Source organism: Lagenorhynchus albirostris, chromosome 3, assembly GCF_949774975.1.
Source record: "Lagenorhynchus albirostris chromosome 3, mLagAlb1.1, whole genome shotgun sequence".
NCBI lineage: Eukaryota > Metazoa > Chordata > Mammalia > Artiodactyla > Delphinidae > Lagenorhynchus > Lagenorhynchus albirostris.
Genome location: NC_083097.1, coordinates 136,503,180 through 136,524,620, shown reverse-complemented (window position 1 = coordinate 136,524,620; position 21,441 = coordinate 136,503,180). Strand labels below are relative to the sequence as shown.

Genomic DNA, 21,441 nt, shown 5'->3' with positions numbered 1-21,441 from the left:
AACTTGGCAATAATAGTGGTATCCACTCATAGAGATCCCGTGCGGATCAAACAACACAGTAGGGAGCGATGGGGAGTGTGACGAACTCATGCCTCAACTGAAAGGAAGCGGCAGCTCCCCAGATGTGAGTGATGGCTGTCATAAGGAAAGGCCAGCTCACAGTTATCAGTTCTTCTGATACTTTAAGGAGCCAAAAATCCAAATTTCTCTATGAAATCTCTTCTTTACTAAAATATCAGTGCCATGAGGACAATAATGACTATTTTATTCATTACTGTATCCCCAGTGACTAGAATAGTGTCAGGCACACAGAAGTCATCAAAAAACCTTTGTTGAATAATTATTCCAATTTTTAAACATTAGCAACTAGTAAAGACAAAACAAAACCAGGGCCATGCAAGTAATACACGACAATGGGAGTGAACATCCCCTTAAATTTTGCTTAAATATCCTAAGCACCTCACTCACCTCACTCCAGTCCCAGCCCTAAAACAAAACACTCCTATTAATTGCTACTTTAGACTTCTGCTCTAGAAATAACCACAATTGAAAGGTTCCAGTAAATGACGGATCTTTTTTGAGCCCCCTCCTAATTAAAGCCATATTTTCAAGAAGTGGGGTACAGCCATCATTTTCAGCATTGCCACTGTGCAGCCCCTAGTTCAGCTCACCTGCAACCAGGCCCTTAATGAACATGCTCAGGGCTGAGAGAAAAGTGATGCAGCAACTTGTTTTAGCCCAAAAAGCTTGTGGATCCACCTCTCCCTCTGCCACAGACCGAGGATATGAACCCAGTGAGCTGCAGATTTATTACCTAGTTTATAAATGCCAAGGAGACGGTGCTCCAGCAAAAGAATGGCTTGGTGGACACACTGCGGTTAAATAATGTATGAAAATCACTTCTATTTTAATGGCACTTTGCGGTGATATTAATATTGATAAAAAATGTTAGCATGCGTTAGATGGTGTTATATTCAGTGAAAGATGAGTTTTGGCAGGCTCCAGGCCACTTCTAGTCTAGCCACTTCTAGAGGTGTGAGAAACAGCAATTCCCAGCTAATGGGTATTAGCACCTGTATGAAATAGGCTGGTTGGGTCAAATAAGACCAACACTTGACCTTGGCAAGTATCTTGTGGTGGCCACTGTAGGTTAACTGACCCAACAGTCCTAACCAAATCACTCTCATCTAATCAACTTCTCCTCTAGAGGTAAGGTTTTTCCCCAGCCTCTTCTGCAGTTGGCAGTGATCATATAAAATACAATAATTCATGAGGGGAATTCTGCTGAGTGAAAAAGGAAGTTCTGAGAAGAAAATGTGCTTTCCTGATAAAAGGGGCAGAAGTGATCAGTCAGAACCACCCATTTCACTCTCTTCCTGCCCTGAATTGGGATGTGATGTCTAGATCAGTCGCAGCCATTTTAAAACCAAGAGGCATGGGAGAAGAGGACGGCAGTGACAGCAGTCTTAATGTGTCTGAGCCTCCAAACCAATATCAATAGCTGCCCAAATGCAGAATGAATGAAGGCCTATCTGTATAAGGCTCTGTAAGCTGAATGTTTTGCTCAGTACAAGTGAGTGCATTCTGATACGTATCTCAACCTCTCTGTGCCTCTGTGGTGTCATCTGTATGATGAGAATAACAGAAATGGTAACTTTAATGAAAATCTGTTCAACGTCTTAAAATAGAACTTGGTACATAGTAAATCCTTAACACTAGCGTCATTACATATTAATGAATAAGAAGCTACTAGGCTTTTATTTTTTTAACACTCCTAAGGTCATCACAAATAATACCTGAATCAACGTAAGCAAAAGGCTAAAAGGAAATAAAGACAGATATGTGCGGGTGGGGAGAGCAGCAGATTTGGATTCAGGACATCCAAGTTCTAAATGTCCAACAATAGGGGAAGATCATGCAAACAAATGCACATCCACTCCATGAACTACATATGCAGCCGTTTAAAATGCATGAAAAAGATCATATAAGGACATGAGGGTATGCTTATGACAAAAACAGGAAAACAAACACAAACAAATTACATTTAAATGATGACCCCAATTGTGTTTTTAAAAAGTGAAAATGAAAAGGTATAAGCCAAAATAGTCATCTATAATCTTATGGGTAGTTTTTCTGCTGTATGATTTTCTGAATTTTCCAAATTCCCAGTGAAAAAATACTTTACTGTACAATAAAATTTTTTGATAGTTTAAATTTTTTTCTCTTTTACACTTTTCTGCATTTTCAGAATTCTTTTGCAGTAAACTCATATTACTCATATAATAAAAATATGTTAGCTTTTTTAAACAAGAAAACACACTTGTTGCCCAGAGGCAGGTGGAATCTGACCAGTCTTAGCCGTATGGCAAGACCCAGGGCAAAAATATATTATGGTTTCTTAAAAGCTACCAACAATGTAATTTTAATATATTTTAAAGTATAACTGTGCCCCAGAGGGCAGAATTGATCATGTATAAGGGCTCACTCCTGCTTACCAAAGACATAGGCAGGGGAATTAGGGTGGACCTCAATGTATACTACTCTGTTTTCAGTCACATTAGAGAAACTGAGGCAGGGGATTTTTTTCTTTCTTACCTTCCTTCTAAGTTTATGTGTATTCCTATGAATTTTTTTAGAATAAAAATTATCTTTTTATTTGAGATTTTGGATTTGTGTCCCTGCTTCAGCAGTTTCTAACTACATGACACAGGAGATAGACAAGATGTGTAACCTTTGAAAACTCTATTTCCCATCTCTAAAATTATGGTTATAATATCTACTTCACTGGGGAAAGCTACAGTCAACAAATAAAAGAATGTGTGTTAAAGTGCCTTATAAACTGTAAAGCCCAGTACAAACTTTAGTGAAAAGAACATAGGCTCTGATTAGGCAGCCTTGATTAACATCCTGGCTGTGAAACTTAATAGTGTGTGAAATTTAGGCGAGGTACATAACCTTCCTGAGCTTCAGTTTTCTCATCTAGAAAATGGAGATGATATCTTTCTTCATATAAGACACCTGGAGCACTGCAAACACCTACTATAGGAAAGTTGTAATCATACTGTTGCCTTTCCCAGGAAAAATTGAAATTAGCTCTTCTACTTGGAAGGGCCGCCCTAGGAGGTAGGGGCAGGACTTCCTTCAAAAACAGTTCCTCAAAGCACTTTAATGCCAAGAAGAACAAAGAGTAATGGGGCAAGATGCCTGGCTCCCCACCCCTACCCCCAGAGCATTTTTCAAGCCTCTGTGCCAACCAGACATCCAAGCTCTGAAATATTATCAGAGAAGAGGGCAAGAGAACCTAGATGTGAAAAAACATGAAAAAGGAACTGTGAAGGTTAATTTTATGTGTCAATTTGACTGGGTCACAAGGTGCCCAGATACTTGATCTAACATTGCTCTGGGTGTGTCTGTGAGGGTGTTTTCAGATGAGATTAACATTGGAATTGACGGACTGAGTAAAGCAGATTGCCCTCCCCAGTGTGGGTGGGCCTCATCCAATCAGTTGATGGCCTGCATAGACAAAAAGGCTGACCTCCTGGGAGTAAGACAGAACTCCTCCTGTCTGATTGCTGATCTGGGACATTTTTTCCCTCTGCTTTTGAACTCGAACTGAAACATCAGCTCTTTCTAGTCCTTGAGCCTGCGGGCCTTTGGACTGGAACTACACCTTGGTTTTCCTAGTTCTCAGGCCTTCAGACTCAGACCGGAAGGACACGATTGGCTCTCCTGGGTCTCCAGCTTGCTGACTCACCCTGCAGATCATGAGATTTGCCAAGTGGTACTCCGTAATCACCTGAGCCAATTCCCTCTATGTGTATATAATCCTACTGGTTCTGTTTCTCTGCAGAACCCTAATACAGGAATCTTCACCTTAACTAACACAGGGGTTTGACAGCTGGGAGGACTTAAGAAACCACTGTGTCCCTAAGTCACTGAGTCTCAGCAGGCTTGTCATGTGGATAGACAGCGACTATTGAGTGTGTGTCCAGCTACCCACCGTGTCCCATCAATGTGAGCTGATAAATCATGACCTTCCCCTGTAATCTGAGGATGGCAAGTCAATACTTCCATTATTATTATTATTACTCCCAAGGCACCTCTCCAAGAGCATCTGACCTGTTCTCTCTGAAGCACAGAGCCGAAAGGATGATGAATCTGCCTCTGAGATCCCACCAATCACAGCAGGAAGGGAGGGGATGAGAAGGAAAGAAGAAATGTAAGCGAGGATACAGGGGGGAAAAAGAGAGTCTGAAAAAGCCTAAAACCGTTGCTTAAAGTGTTGTCCTAGAACTTCCTTGATAGAATCCCTTAGGGGTGATGGTTGAAATGGCAGACCTCAGGAGATGCTGAGTCTGTAGGTCAGGGGCATGACTTAGGAATCTGCCTTAATTAACAACCTCTTCAGGTGATTTTATGCACTTGAAGTTTGCACTTTAAAAACTTAGATCTACTGTTCACTGCAGGGAATGATCATTGGTAAGGATCTAGAGGTTTGTGGTCCTGCCCTTCATCTCTCAGAGATCAGTTTTACAGAATACCTACCCTCATACTCGTAGGAGTGGCCAGCATCTTTCATATCAATATCAGCTGTGTTTCAGTTTGGTGGAGTGGGGATGTCCCTTGATTAATACCCACAGTTCAGCCCAAGGGCTTGTTAAAACAGAAATTACTGGGTCCTATTCCCAGAGTTCCTTATTCAGTAGGATAAGGGTGAAGCCTGAACTTACACTTCTAATAAGTTCCCAGGTGATACTGATGTGGCTCGTCCAGGAAACTCACTTGAAAACCACTGGTTTACACGATGGATGGATTCTTGGAAAGTAGCACATATACGGTGAGAGTTCTTTTTCTTCTTATTTGGGCAGAAAAGCCTAAGTAAGGGAGAGAGAAAAATCGCCTGCTACCTCACCACCCACTACCCACTGGACTCCATACACAGACACACATACACACTTCCCTCTTGAAAAAAAAATCACACTGTATATTTCCCTATGCCCACCTCCTTCACTGAACACGTCAGGAACCTCCATCCACTCTTCCATGACACACCTGTGCAACATAACTTCTACCAAATGCACAGCACTAGCACTTGTCTAGATTCATCACAACTGTATGTGAAATCTTCTTCAATAACTTCACTGTTTTACATGTATGTGGAATCTAGAAGAATGGTACAGATGACGTTATTTGCAAAGCAGAAATAAAGACACAGATGTAGAGAACAAATGTATGGATACCAAGGGGGAAAGGGGTGGGGTGGGAGAAATTGGGAGATTGGGATTGACACATATACAGTATTGATACTATGTATAAAATAGACAACTGAGGGGAACATACTGTATAGCACAGGGAACTCTACTCGATGCTCTGTGGTGACCCAAATGGGAGGGAAATCCAAAGGGGAGGGGATATATGTATATGTATGGCTGATTCATTTTGCTGTGCAGAAGCTAATGTAAAATTGTAAAGCAACTATACTCCAATAAAAATTGATTAAAAAAATAATAACTTTATTGTTTTAATTAATCATGCTCAGTGTAAGAATCAAACACTAGAAGAAAATACAAAGAAAGAAAAACACATGTTAATTCCCACCACTAAAGAAATAATCCCTGTTGATAAATTGATGTACATTTTTCAATGCACATATTCCTTTATGCATTTATAATTTTACATAAATTGAATCATATAATCCACGCAATTTTGTAACCTACTTTTTCCACTTATGTAAAATGTTTTGATAAAGCAAATACAATCTCAAAAATCCTTGGAAAATGTATTACTTAATGGAATCACCTCTTACTTAATAAAAGTTCTCTTAGGAAATGAAATATTATCTTATATAGTGAATTTTCACCTACTCCTCATAGATCTACTGTGTTATTTTTTTAAGTGTGTGTGTGTGTGTGTGCGTGAGAGAGAGAATTCCATATTTCATTTACCAGGTTTGCTTTAGGAAGAGTTCACCTGCATTAAGGATTAGCCTTTTGCAGTAAACCACGAGTCTGTGCTCTAAGCCCCTGTTCACAACACAGATGGTCTGAAATCCAGAGCATTTGGAGCTTCTGGAGTAAATTCTGGAATTTCTCCAGCATCTAGGACTAAAGACACTGATCTCTGGTCTCAGTTGAGTTTCACCAGTGTTCCGGTTCTAGAATGAGTCACTGGCTAAAGGTCTAGGAAGCAAATGACAGAAATGGGCAGACTGAGAGGGGGTGGGAGAGGCCCTTAATACCATCAGTACAGCCCAGAGAGCACACGCATGTCCAACACCCACGCCGGGGGCCTTCAGAAGAACCAAGTACCCTTTTGTACCGTATAACATCATTACACTTTTTTATTTGACATCCTTTGGTTAATTTGTCCTCAATTTCTAGATAAGGCCTGATGTGAGATTCATTGAGATCACGCACAAGATGCACTGAGCCCAGTGCCCAGCATGTAGTGGGCACTTGATACACATCAGTGTCACTGAGAAGGCACAGTGAGAAGGCATGTGCTGTGGGCCTCCCACTTTGTGCCTGCCTCCGCTCCCTGGGCCAGACCACACCTGCATTCTGTAGACATACGGAGATGGACATTTCAGGACACCAAGACCCTCAAAGATGAATTTCCAATAGATGGGAATGCCTGGCTCCCCATCAAATCTAAAGCCTAATAAAGCCCAGATATTACTTAGGCAGCCCTCAGCCCTCAGCCCTCTGCCTAAAGGTGGAAATCATCATTATTGTAGAAAGCGTGACCCTCAGAGCAGACCAAGCTGACAGTGACACAGGAGGACAACAGAGGGCTTGACCTACAGCACACAGCTGACCATACTGGCAAAGGGAGCAGGCCTTCAAAACCCTCATATCCCTTTTCCCTGGGAGAAACTGGGAACCACAGTAAGGTCTAATCACAACCTCCTTTTGCCTAGTTTGGAATACAAAGACACTATATAGCCCTAATGTACTTACAGAAGGCAAGGAAGTAGAGATTCAAATAAATGGAGAGGGGGACCACAAGAGGGATGTATCCATGTATCTCATCCTAAAGAGGGACCAGCTAGTTAGCTCAGCAATCCATGCCAAAGAGTACTTGTCACATTCTGTTAATTCTGTCTGATTCCATGTAGGAGGGGAAAAAAATCATTGCATGGCAGCGCCAGGCGTCCCAAGCTTCACTAAAGTGATTTTTCCCAAGAGTCTCCCATAACAGCATGGAAAGCACTTAGTACCGCACCTGGAACGTTGTAAGTAATCAATAAAGGTAAACTAGTAAAAGCAGCAGCAGCAGCAAAACTGACTTGCCTAGAGCATCCATTTAGCTAGTTAGAACGCTGCTCGGCTAGAATCCGAGTCTTCTCACAATGAAATGAGCGCTCCTCCTGTGAACCCATCCTCCCTATTGTTTCAGAGCCTGAGACTTGGCCCTTCTGTCTCCAGTCTTCCAGGTTCTTCAGCCGACCTCGGATCATTTCTCTCCAATGTCCCTCGAGTCCAGGATGATAGAGATATCCCAGCTGAAGAACTAAACTTCACAGGTCTGACACTGACACAACCCATGGAATTCAGTTCTCAGAGCTGGGGATACACATAGGCTTTCCAGAGTCGGCACAAAGCCCCCCTCCTCACGGCCCAGGCCCGTCCCAGCCCTGTAAGATACAAGAGAGAAAAGCCAGGTGAATCCAGAGCCGCTGCTTCCCACGACCAGGTCTAGTTCTGGCACTCCTGAGTCCTAAGCACCTGGAGGATGTGCTTCGCAGACACGCGCATCATTAAACATCATTAAACGTTGTAGCTGGGCTTTCCTGCCTTCCCTTACACACGCTCTCCCCCTGCCTGGAAAACTCTTCCCTCTCTCTCTCTACCAACTCATCCTCAGGTTCTCACCTTCAATGTCACTTCCTCAGAGAGGCCATCCACGGCAGAAACTGCTAATTGTTCACCCTACATCTGTTCTCCCCTCCTTCTTTAGTAATAGGATCTCCAAGGTTATAACAGAGCCCCTAAGGGCACATGGACACCTGGCATATGACTTCTCTTCCCAGCCTCATGTGACTGAGCATTGGATGTGAGCAGAAATGCTGAGCATTCCAGCGCCCCCTTCCCCATCTCAGTGCCGCCCTGTAGACTTGATGGAGAGTCGCCGTGGACCATGCAGATGAGGGCAGCCCCCCCAGGGGAAAGACAGAGCAACACGCCAGAAGATCCCTGCAACTGTGGGCTTCCATATGAGCCCCGCACTGCTTACACCTGCAGTACTGTATAAGCGAGAATTCAACATCTACCTTGTTTAAGCCACTGCTATTTGAGGATCTCTGTTGGAGCACTGGAATGTTACAGCTTTCCTAGTATCAATATCTATTCCCTAACCGCCATTAAGTTCCTCCTAGTCTCTGTCATAAGATTTGGTTCTTTCTATTCATAGCACTTACCATAATTGGTAACTACAAAATTTTGTGGGCTTCCCTGGTGGCACAGTGGTTGAGAGTCCACCTGCCGATACAGGGGACACAGGTTCGTGCCCCGGTCCGGGAAGATCCCACATGCCACGGAGCGGCTGGGCCCGTGAGCCATGGCCGCTGAGCCTGCGCGTCCGGAGCCTGTGCTCCGCAACGGGAGAGGCCACGACAGTGAGAGGCCCGCGCACCGCAAAAAAAAAAAAAAAAAAAAACAACTTTTGTATAGTTATTTGATTCATACTTATCTCCCAAACAAGATTATGTTTTCCACAAGGGCAGAGCTCATGCTAGGGCTTTTTAAAGTATATATAATAGTGTTATTGAGATATAATTCACATATCATACTGTTCTCCTATTTAAAGTGTCCAACTTGTTGGTTTTTAGTATATTCACTGAGTTATGTAACCATCAACATAACCAGTTTTAAAACATTTTCTTCAAACAATCCAAATTGATTGTTTCCACTTTTTGCCTATTATAAACAATGCTTCTGTGAACACCTGTGTACAAGCATATGTGTAGATATACATTTCCATTTCTCCTGGGTACATCCCTAGGAGTAGAATTGCTGGGTCATATGGTAACTCTATTCCAGACTGTTTTCCAGTGGGGTGGCACCATTTTCAAAGGCTACGAGCAGTGTATAAGGGCTTCAGTTTCTCCACACCCTCTGCCAAGACTTGTTATTATCTTTCTCTTGATTATAGCCATGCTGCTGGGTGTAAAGTGGTATCTCATTGTGGTTTTGACTTGCATTTTCCTGATGACTAATGATGCGGAGGCTCTTTTCATGTGTTTACTGGCCACCTGCACGTCTTTGGAGAAATGTCTTTTCATAACCTTTGCCAAGCTCTTAATTGGGCTGTTTTTATTATTGAGTTGTAAGAGTTCTTTACATGTTCTGGATACAAGTCCCATGTATATGATTTGTAAATATTTTCTCCCATTCTATGGGCTTTTAACTTTTTTGAGGAGTGAGTGTGAGTGTGTGTGTGTGTGTGTGTTCTCCACAACATTATTTCCAACTTCTAGCATAATGTCTGGATCACACAGGCACTGCAGTGATTTGGGAGAAAGGAAAGAAAGGGAGGAAGAAAGGGAGGGAGGAAAGGAGGGAAGGAGGGAAGGAGGGAGGAACTTTTAGAGACCATGTGGTTTAATTTCCCTATTTTATAGATGGAGAAACTGAAGGCCTCAAGACATTAAGATACTGCATGATGAGATAGTAAGAACAAGGAGCTAGAAGTTAGAACTGGGTTCTAGTCTCCAACCTGCTTGTCTCCAACCAGCTGTGAGAACCAGGCAGGTCACATAACCTCTCTGCACTTCAGAGAACTCCTTCCACTCAGCTACTGGAAGGAACAAAGTGAACGAACGCATAAGAAAGCACTGCTTGAACGTGAGTTATAGCTGAGGCCCAAGATCAAATAGCTCAATCAGTCAAGTCAGAAAAAGGTGGCAGGTGGCCCGATTTCTGGTCCAGGGTGCATGCTTGGGCATTATAATACATTTTTCAGGTTGTTGCTGATTTCCATCATCAATCGGGACACCTTCTGGTTCAACACAGGAAAGTATCCCGAATCACACAAATTCTGAGTCTTCTTCCTACCCGCAGAGAGTCTCAGACAAGAAGTCATGATCTACTAAGCGTAGCCCCCGAGCAGGGATTGTGTCTCATTCACTACGGAATCCTCAGCACCTAACACTGTGCCTGGCACATGGCAGACGCACAGAAGTATTGTTTAGTGAATGAGCGAATGAATGAACAAATGAGCACATGTAGTATGAACCTCTATCCCACAGCCTTAATGAAGCAGATGGGAATAAATTTACGGGGTAGAGGATTCTGAGGTAGCATCTGGGCATAGCTAGAGGCTGTAAAGCGTAACAATTAGAGAGCAGGCTCTAGAGTTTGGTGGCCAGGGTTGTAATCTCAGCTCTGCCACTGGCCAGCCTGGAGACCCTGGGCACATTACTGACCACTCTGAGACTGTCTTCTCATCAGACTAGGAGGATAATAATAGACCCACCTCACTGAGTTGTTGTGGAGAGTAAAGAAGATGATGTGCACAGAACACAGTGTCTGGCATGCAGTAAACACTCAAGAAATGTTAGCTTTATATCAGAATCAGGAATGAATGATGTGATAGATTAACGAAGTCTGCCACGACTGCAGAAAGGGAAAGAGGCAACAACGTATTTTCATCTCTACTTAAATGTACATCTGTTTATATCACCGTGCTACCCCCATGCCTTCCACTCCTTCTGTTCCACGCCAGGCTTCATGCTCTGTTCATCCATGGCCCTAAGCCAAGGCTCCAGGCATTTTTCATTCTGGTTGGATCCACACAATTTGGTGATTACTATATAAATGTCTTGTATTGCTCAGGCTGCAGCATCAATTCCACTTACTGAAAATGATTCACTTGGCGCTCACTTCCCCCCGGGTGGCATGGAAAGGCTTCTCCATCATCCTCAACTCAACAGAGCCTGTCACACTTAGGATTCAACATCACGTACAGAGCAAATACCTGCATTTGAGGGGCTCCACTGTTTCCTCGCTTCCCCCTTTTTTTATGAAGGAAAACCAAGACATGGAAGGGGAAAAGGGATACCCTTACCGCAAAGAGCTCCAGCTTAGATGACCCTGAGATACAAGAGCCAGCAACACAGAAATCTAGTGGGAAGGGGAGAGCCACATGACGTAAAAACCACCAACCACCAACCGCTTGCCAGACCTACGCAAGGCTTTATATGCAAGTCTCACTTTGCTTTCACAAAGTGGTGGTAGGAAGTAGATACGGTTGCCTTCTTCACTGGACAACAACAACAAAAAAAACACTGAGGAAGAAGAGGAAGGGGGGAAGAGAAAGGGAAAGAGGGTAAAAGCTAAGCAGTTAAAACACCCTAGCACACACAATTAACAATTGTAACGATTCTGCCCCACTGCCTGCCTCTTGGAGAAAGAACAACAACAACAAAAAAAGTTCCTTCCCTAAAGAAATTTAAAGACTAGGTAAGGTAGCGATGTATACAGATGAAAGATAAGTAACTGTAGAAGGCAATATATAATATATGCTAAGATAGGCTCAAAGAGATACTGTACAACACGGGGAATATAGTCAATATTTCATAATAACTGTAAATGGAAAGTAAACTTTAAAAATTGTATAAAAATAACATTTTTCAATTAAAATTAAATATATACATATTAAATTAAATATATATACATGCTAAGCCTAGCGTCAACAAGAGGGGCCTGCAGCTGATAGACGGAAGACCTCACTCTAGGAATGGTCCCCGGGAAGGCGTGCTCCGCCCACAGTCGATCTCGTCTCCGTAAATGGAACCCAGTGCCTGGGCTAAACCTTGGCTTACCTGACTCCTCTTTCTTTCGCACCCTCCCTTCCATCCCTCTGCAAGGCCTGTGAGCCCTCCCTTCACAGTACAATGGAACTTAACCCCTCTCTCTCACCCAAGCCGCCATTCACCTCCAACGGAGACCCCAGCAATAGCCTCCTTGCTGGTCCCCTGATTCTACTCCTGCCTCTACTGGCCACCCTCCAAACAGCAGCCAGGCAAATCAGGTCAGTGACTCCCCTGCATAAAGCTTGCCAGCTTGCTCAGAGCAACACCCAAACCCCTAGCACGGCATATAAGGCCCATGTGACCTGGCCCCTGTCCCGTCTCCAGCCTCATCTCCCACCATCCTTCCCTCACTCATCCACTCCTGCCCAAGTGGCCTCCTTGCCGTTCCAATTCCTCCACCGTGCTGCCTCTTCCTGGGAGGCTCTTCCCCCTTACTTCTTCCAGAGTCTTCTCAAGTGTCACCTCATCCAAGTTACCTGACCCCCCTACCTCAAAGAGCCACAGACGTGCCCATACTCACCCCCATGCACACTATCTCTATGCCTACTTTTTTCTTCTTTACAGGATTTCTCACTCTTTGACAGTTATGGCTACTTATTTATTTACTGCCTGCCCCACAAGAATGAAAATTCCATGGGGGTAGGCACCTTGACAAGAATAATGCCTGGCATAGAGCAAATCAGTTCTCTACCTTTTTTTCATTATCATCCCCCAAAAGAGCATTTTTAGAAAGATTTTTTTCCTAATCACCCCCACTATGAAATTTTAATACCATAGACATACTATATATCAGTTCATGTACTATATGCATATCTGTGCTTTATACATAAAAAGAACGAAATTTTTCACCTCCTGCAAGCCAATTTTTGTGCCTTTGGGGGTGACAGTTCCCCTGTTGGGAATGCAGAGAATAGGTGCTTGATAAATATTTGTAGAATGGATAAAACTCCTGAGGTGGACAGCGGGCTGAAAGACAGACATTATTCAAGGCATTAAGTTCGGGTGGGGAAATTCCCAGCGAGCTTGCCACCCAAGCCTCCAGTCTGCAGTATGAGTACATCCTGTCAAGCTGTGTCTGGTGACTATGCGGTATATGTCTAATTCAGTTTTCAGCTTTTTTTTTTTTTTAACCCTAATCTTATTTTGCATCCCAACTCCCACTGCTATTTTAGATGCTTAAATTCACTTTTCCTTCACCCTCATCCCCAGGCACACTTTAAAACCCAGATAAGCCCCCCACCCCGACCCCATTCATGCATAATACATTCTTCATCCACAAACCTTCATTGCTTTCTATGTGAGCCAGACCCTGGTGATGAAAAGATGATTATGATCCAATTCCTGCCCTCTGGAAGCTGTAGGCATGTGAGGGTATGTGAGGGTAGACAGGATGTTTAGTACAACATACCAAGTACCCCAGTAGGAGAAGGGACAAAGTGCTTTTAAAGGACAGTGGAATCTCTCCATCCACATCCAGCCATCCATTCATCCATCACTCATTTACAGAGCACCTGCTATGTGTCAGCCTCTGGAGCACGATGCTGGAGACAGCAGGGAAGAAGATGAACACGGCTGCTGCCCTGATGCTCCTGGAGGTGACCAAATAGCAGGAAAGACTGAGGTCTCATTGACAATCATACAAAACAAGTGAGCTCAAATGTGAGAAGCACTGCCAATGGAAAAGTACACGATCCTACCAAGCACCTGGTAGTTAGGAAAAAGTGACATTTAAGGAGAAATCCTGAAGGAAAAATAGGCTGTGGTCAGGAGTCCAGGCAGAGGGAACAGAATGTTCAAACACTCTGAGATAGGACATGAGCAGGCACACAAGTGGGGACCAAGATGGACGCCTCTCCTGGGGATGGTACTGAGACCAGCCATGGCACAGAAGTGAAGGAGGCCCAGGCAGCCAAGGGGCAGTTCGCATCACCCTTGCTTAGGAATCAGGGGAAAACAGAAGAAACGGGGAAGTGATGTGATCCTGCCTGCATTTTTAAAATATTCTGGCCGGATGTGATGAACAGTTGTGGGGAGGGCATGAAATAGTCCCGCATATTCATCATGCAGTTTAACACTTGATCCTGTGGGCTCGTGTATCCATCAGTGCATGCCTTGTGAGACGGAAATTCTCAAAGACAGGTGTGATATTTTCAACCTCTTTGCCCTCCCTCCCCATAACAGGGGTACATTACACATGGTAGACGATTAGAAAACATTTCTCAAGTAATTGTTCTGCGATAACAAATTCTATGTCTTTCTTATAATGAACAACTCGTTCCCTCTGCCCTCTGGAAGATTCCCTCCTGTTCCCAGTTGCTCTCCCACCCTCCACCCAACTGTCATGTTCTGGTTCTGAAGACCACCACACCTTTCAGATAACCTCCTCACAAGCTCTCTGAACAGTCACTGCATCACCTGGACAGGGGATATCAGGGAGCCCACCTGTACGGGGTCACCCAGATCCTCCAACCTCTGGTTCTTCAGAGTCTGCATCCCCAATGAGGCAGGAGTTTGCTCCTGCACTGCTGAAGCAGCCAGGTCACAGTGAACTTCAACTGCACAGCCAGAACCATTTCTCAGCCGGAATGGAGAACAGGACAGAGCAACTCAGCAAAGTAATTGCCTCCTATTTACCGGGACGTACTCCACATTATAAGACATTTTATCAACTTCATGAGAGTTGTAGTCAGAAAACACGGAAACAAAAGAACAATACAAAGGCCTTTTAACCATTGACTGCTCACATTTATCAACACTCCTGTTCTACCCAGTATTAGCACTTCCCCAGTACAGAGCCCAGGAAACCTAAAGTTGTATTAAATCAATAAAAACCTGAATTCTCTTTTAAGACAGAACTCCTTGTGTAACTCTGTTGGGTAAACGTATGTAATTTATCTTACGGAAAGAAACCCACACCTGACTTGGTCTTGGTGTGTTATGATAGACGAATTATTCATTTCCGTTTCCAAGAATTCATGCCCTTCTCCTTCATGTATTTTCCCCACTCTTTGAGGAAAAAATAAAAACTAACCCAAAAGTCGTTATAAATAAGATTTTGCCGCCCCAAAATTACTACTGTGGCACTTTGCTCTTGCTATATACACTTAGAATATAGGAATGAGTTTCTAGTATGTGAGGCTTTTAGGAGAGCTACTCATCCGGTATAACTTTGCAAATCTAAAATCCTTTCAGAGCTAAATGAATCCTGGTCTTCCAGTTCATTTCCCAAAGGTATAAGGGAGATGCTTCCAAATTGCTGTATATGCTCACTACTAAAAAAACAGTCCCTTACATAGCACTTTATTATTATTTTTTTTTTATCTTAAACAGTCTGAGTGATTATCTCATTTAGGTCTCCACACACAGCCTTAGGAGGAAAGCTGGAGCAGACGTGGCCATATTAAAGAAACTGAGTTGACAAATCTTTGCCAGTAAGAAACTGCAGGGTTATCCTCCAGGGTTGAACTTCACTAGCCCTTTGTGTAAAACAAAATCCCCTTATAAACATGAGGTGAGTTCCTATGAAGAGAAAAGAGACTTAAAACACAACTCACCAAACAACTGATTGCAGCCCATGCACGGGAAGAGGGTCAGGGAGGCACCTCTAGGCTCTAGGGCCCACTTGGCCAGGAATCAGGCAGAGCTTACTACAAAACAGGCTTAAAGTCTGCAGAAACTGATGGCTGGATTCACTCAGCAGAAGTGGGAGATACTTCTCTCTCTGGTCTTCCAGCCTATCCACTTTAAACTTGGTAACTGTCTCCTATTGGCGGGGGGGGGGGGGGGGGGGGAGGATTCTAAGTTCCCTGTCCCTGTGTCCATGGCCTTGACTGTCTATCCCTCTATCCACAGGCTCTGCCTTATCCAGGGTCCATGCCCTTGTGGTTACTAAGGTACCAGTCTCTGGGGACTTCTCTGACTCCCTCCCACTTCCCCAGCCTTCGATGCTCACCTGTCAAAACACTAATTTCCAGAGTATTAAACTCTTCGGAGGCACAAACTGTAGAATTTTGACCTGAATGTACTCACAGAGGACACTCAAATAAATGATAATTATACAATTACCATAACAGCTAAGATGTATTAAGTGCTTATTATGCACCAGCCACTGGGCTAAATGAATTATCTCACTTAAAAGTCACAAAAAAAAGCTATGAGGAAGGTACAATCATCAACATCATTTTAAAGATGAGAAAAGGTTCAAGAGACTTGCCCAAGGCCACACAGCCAGAGAGTTAAGGAACTGGGATTTCAACCTAATCATTCCAATTCCCGAACCCAGGTCCCCAACAGCCCAGCGGTACAGGCTAAGTGAATTAACCAAGCTTCACTGAAGCCAGCAAACTAATGAGCCCCACCCAGACTCCAGCCCCTCCAGCTCAAGCCAGGGCAGTCCTCGCCTCTTCAAACCACTCCTGGTTTCACTGGAGGAAGTGAGCCCTTTGGACGAAGGTAGAAAGAGCCCACACCCCCTCCCCCATATCAGCCAGCTCTTCTTACACACTGGAAATAATCATCCCCATGAGAGGGGTTCTCGGACAAGCTTAACAGCAAACATTATGGTTTTACAAAAGCTACTGCTACAAAAGGGAAAAAAAAAACCTCTGGGTGACTAAGTCACATGAATTGCTGGAAGACAAGTCTTCCATCCAGCCCTCTCTGAACTGCAAGATGATGGTGTGTTTCAACGATAAATGAACACAGCATTTCCAAAGCCACCAAGTGAATGAATCGAGCAAACCCTCAGTCTTCTCCTCATCCCAGATTTCTCTCTTCCCACTGGCATTACTGTCTTGCTTAGAGAATCGTTTCTGGGCCTTTCTGCTGTTCCACAAAGCTGGACTGTCACTTAAAGGCCTGTTCACTAACTGGAATTGCTCTTCTGTAGCTGCAAATAAAAATCGCAGGCAGCTCGGATGAGTTTATCATGGGAGCTGATTAATTAGCAGTTACAGAACCCTGAAAATAGAGTTCCATTTCATTAACATGTAACTTTGGGGCAAATATTGTTAGGCTTTAAACACGTTTGCTCTGTGGTGGGGAAGCTATGGAGGTAGTAGAAAAATGGGAAGTCTGTGTGTTTATTAGAAGTGTGAGCAAATATAAAGGGCTTTTTAAATAATAGTAATAGCTAACATTGGGCTAGGATCTGTCCCACCAGTGTCTGTTCTGAGTGTTTTATGTGTATTTGCCCAAATGGTAAAATGGTCTCCTAGGACCATCCTAGGAGACAAACACCATTATTGTTTGCATTTTACAGAGGAAGAAACAGAGGCACACAGCTGCTGAACGGTGGAGCCAGGGTTAACGCTCAGGCAGCTAGAACCAGACCAGTGGTTCTCAGCTGGGGTGAGGGTGAGGCATGCAGGTTGGTCCCCAGGAGATATTTTCAGTGTCTGAACATAACTTGATTGTCGTGAGTAGTTAGGGCTGTTAACGCCTCTGGTGGGTAGAGACCAGGGATACTGCTAAACATCCTACAATGCATAGGACAGCCCCACAGCAAAGAACGATCAGTCCCAAAATATCAGTGGTACTAAGGAGGAAAAACCCTACCCCAGAGCCTAGTCCGTGTTACTGTGTCCGAGGCTTGTGCTCAAGGAACAGGGCGTTCTCTACAAGACGCAGGTCACCAATGATGACCCCTCCCTGTGTACTAGAGAGGTACATGTGTTCCTTCCTGGCCAGTCACCTCCGCAGCAGTTAACACCCATACACAGGGCTAATACTGCCTTCCTTCCCTGAGGTCTGGACATGACCTCTTAAAAGCCTTGTAAGATCTCAGATTCCCTAGCAAAAGCTATGAACTCTCTAGAACTAATATTAATTAAACATAGGACGTTGAGGCAGAAATAGCAAATGCATCAATAGAATAAAAGTAAGATTCTAGAAAGACATCTGTGTATATGTGGGAATTTAGGACCAGGCAAAAATATATCCTTTCAAGTCAAAAAGCAGCCGAGAGGAGTACACAGGAACTCTCTGTACTCTCTGTGCAAATTTTCTGTGAATCTAAAGCTATCCTAAAGTTAAAAGCTTATTAAAAAACAAACAAACGAACTGCAGAGGGGGAAACTGGCATCTATAGAGGAAAATATTAACTTCAGATCTGTCTCACACCTTATGAAAAATACACTTCAGCTGGATGAAAGAGTTAACTGCAAATAAAATAAATATAAGAATAAATCTTTATAGCCTTCACTTCAGAAAGGCCTTTCTAAACAAGGCACATAAGCCATCAGGGGCAATACTGGCAGGTTTGAGACCACCTACGTGGCCATACAATCACACACTGAAGACAGAAGGGGTGTCAGTTCAGTAGAGAAGGAATCAGAACTGTTTTCTCAACTTTCCTCTGGGAGAAACTTCACAGCCAAAGCTCTGAATCTCCAATTACAGAAGTCAAAGGGAAAGGGCCCAGGTGGACTCCCGCTGTCATTCCTCTCTAACTAGCTTTAGATTTAGAAGGGAAATTCTCCTTCCTGGTGTCACGGGGCTTGAAGGAAGTCTCTGGCAAGCAGATGGAGTGTTACTGGTGCATAGAGCCTAAGTCTCGGCATTGGGAGAACAGGGGGCTCTTTCCTTGTTATTTTAATATCCGAGCGGATCTGGATGACAGTTCCTCAAGCAGTGGGAGCAGTGGTCACAACTACTATAGGCCAGGCAACCTCTGGTCCCCGCACACCAGGCCCCCGGCCAAAAGATGGCACTGCATGCCTCCCCCCATACCTCAGGAGACAAAGCTAGAGACAGCTGTTCAGCTACACACGCAAAACCATGGTATTAGTTTCCTCTGAGATCTGTGTGGTTTTATGCCCACACCTCCAAGAAATACTAAAAATCCAAGACAGTCATTTTTTCAGCATAACCTTGAATGTTTATCCCCAATAAGGAACATATCCAAACGGTCATGACCTTAAAGATATAAATTTCTGGCAGAGTAAGGAGCCTAAGAAAAGTCTGTATAAAGGGGTAGGGAAGCTCTTGGCCACCCTCTGATAGTACAGGCAACTGTTTGCAGTTTCTCAGTATCTTTTTTGGAGAATCAAAGACATTTTCCTAGAGAAAAGACAACAAATATCATGTAAAACATTATATCAGAGCCGATCTGGAGCGGAAAAAAATCAGAAGATCTGAGTTCGAGTCCCTCCTGGGCAGTGGGGCTTTCAGTAGGTCACTTGACCTCTTTGAGTCTCAATGGGTAAAATGGGGATAATTCATTCATTCAACAAATATTTAATAAGCTCCCATTATGTGCCAATTCTACTATCTCTACTAACCTTACAGATTTTATGGGAGAATTACACGAAATGACCCAAATGAGAATGCTTTGCAAATTGTAAACCATAAAAATACTTCATTAGTGATCATTAAAATAAAAAGAATGTCTTGTTGTTATTAAGATTGAGGCCAGGACCAAAATAAGGAACTTTTGCCAGATTGTAGAACAACCAGAGGGATGAATCACCATTTGAATTTTAAAAAGTACCCAAAGCTGGCTTTTCGGATCACACCCAAGCCTATAAAATGCTGACAGTCAGAGAAAATAAACATTTGCTACAGATTTAGCCCAAAGGCCCACACTGAGAAGGTAAGACTACACTAAGTTTCTTCAGGGTCCTTGGAAAAAGGTGGGATGATAGGAATTCAGAGATAAGAGGATAACCAAGAATCATCACCGGCCTTCCAGTCAGCACTGCACCCCATCCCATGCCTGGGCCTGGACAGATCCTGAAGAAAAGACTCCGACCCCAGCCAGTCCACGTGCTACCAATCCAAGCAGCTCCAAACTATCTGAGCAAACCCCCAAGTCAAGTTTCTACCTTCTTCTCCCTCTGTGAACTCCAGCATAAAGAGTTTGCTTATCTGTTCTCAAAAGTGCTATGACTAAGGATAGCAAGGTGATTTTTATTAAACAAATGAAGAGAAATCCACTCTATTCAAATCCATAGTTTACAACATGGGGGCAAATGTCAGCAGTGTACAGCAATCAGAAGAGTTTGGGGAAAAATCAGGCAGAACTCTGGGTAAGCAAGTGAAATAATGGACACTGAATGTACAGGTCCCAAAAGACAAGAAAATACAATAATACAGTTAAGTCTTTAAGAAAGAAAAGCTACGCTATTTGCCCCAATAATATAAAGTCAGGTTCAGCATGTTAAAAAAAAAAAAAAAAAGATTATTTTCAAAACACAAAAACTCTTACACCCAAAGGCAGGACTGAATGAGATCCAATATTATGTAACAACCTAAATGGGAAAAGAATTTGAAAAAGAATAGATACATGTATATGTATAACTGAATCACTTTGCTGTATACCTGAAACTAACACAACATTGTTAATCAACTATACTCCAGTATAAAATAAAAAGTACCAATATGCACTATGTAATATTTTCATGCTACTGTCACTGCAAGGAAGTTCATGACTTGCTAAGTAGAGGTTACAGTCTACAACTCCAGGGTTTAAAGCATATTATTTTATCATCCCTATAGGTTCTACACCACTTCCAGACTCCATCCCACCCCACCCTGAAAATAACGAAAGGTTAAAAATATTTTCCTTGTGGGAATGGAGCCACATCTTAACTAAAGCACTGGAAATCTCTCCAAGGCCCTGACAGTTTTATATTTATAGACCGTGACAGAAGTCTCACCTACTTTTTAACGTCATTCAATATGCCTTAAACATCTTGATTATATCTTTAATGTGCCATTTACTCTGCAATAACCCACTGTACAAAAGCCAGCTACTTTTCAGACAGAGGATACGTACATAATAAATCAGCCTGCCATGATTATTTTTCCCAGCTCATACTCACAGCGAGCTCCTAAAATTTCGTTTTACTTTGTCTTTCCAACTCAGCGGCCGTTCTTCCCCTCCTCTGTTTGCTACTCCCTCCTGTCCACCCGGCCCACCCAGGCGTTGCCGCTGCCCGGGTGTTACCACTTCACTCGGCCCTGCTGCCGCCGTCCAGGGAAGGAAGAGTGCTGTCAAGTGTCTTGGAGCAAGAACATCTTTCTGGAGAAAGGCTCTTGCTCGCAGGGGTAGAGGAAGGCACGCAAGGGCCTATTTGCATATGCTTTTATTCCATTTCCACACCCTGCACGCTAACGCTCTCTGGAAAGTCCCTTCTCGATTCCCTCCTGGGCGCAGAGAAGGGGGAAAAGGCTGGGCCGGAATGGAAGGTTCCAGCCTGGCAGGGTCAACCTCTCCCTGGGGAATAGCCTCAACCTCCCTCCCGCTGCCCGCTGAGTCTGGACCCACGGGCGGGGGCCCGGGACCCTCTGCACGCGCGCTGGGGAAGCCGACGACGCGCTCGGCCGGCGCGCTCTGGAGAGTTCTGGGCAGGATGCTCGTGCTCTGCTCCAGCCTCCCCCGGGGAAGTTCTGGTCAGGCGCTCGGGTCCCGGGCTTCCTGTCTGTACTCTTCGCAGCCCCGCGGGGAAACCCCCGAGAGCTCTAACCGCTGCCCAACGAGCCCGTCCACCTTTCAAGTATGCGCAGCTTGAGTTTCGGCTCAAACCTCAATTTAACGTTAACCATAAATAAGTAAATAAAGAAAGAATGAATAAATAAATAACACGTGTGCAGGCATTCATTTAAAAAGAAAGAAAAGAAAAAGA

General features: G+C 43.8%; 1 long non-coding RNA gene across 3 annotated transcripts in view; it reads right to left on the bottom strand.

Moving 5' to 3' along the window:
• The window catches only part of LOC132518560 (uncharacterized), a 144,140-nt gene extending 123,304 nt beyond the window's left edge, over positions 1-20,836 (bottom strand). For 2 of the 3 annotated variants that reach the window (XR_009539913.1, XR_009539914.1), the window contains exon 1: positions 20,638-20,829. This is a non-coding gene — a long non-coding RNA (uncharacterized LOC132518560). Of the gene's footprint in view, positions 1-20,637 lie in introns of all 3 variants that reach the window. The other variant, XR_009539915.1, reaches the window with a different exon arrangement.
• Between the last annotated feature and the right edge of the window lie 605 nt (positions 20,837-21,441).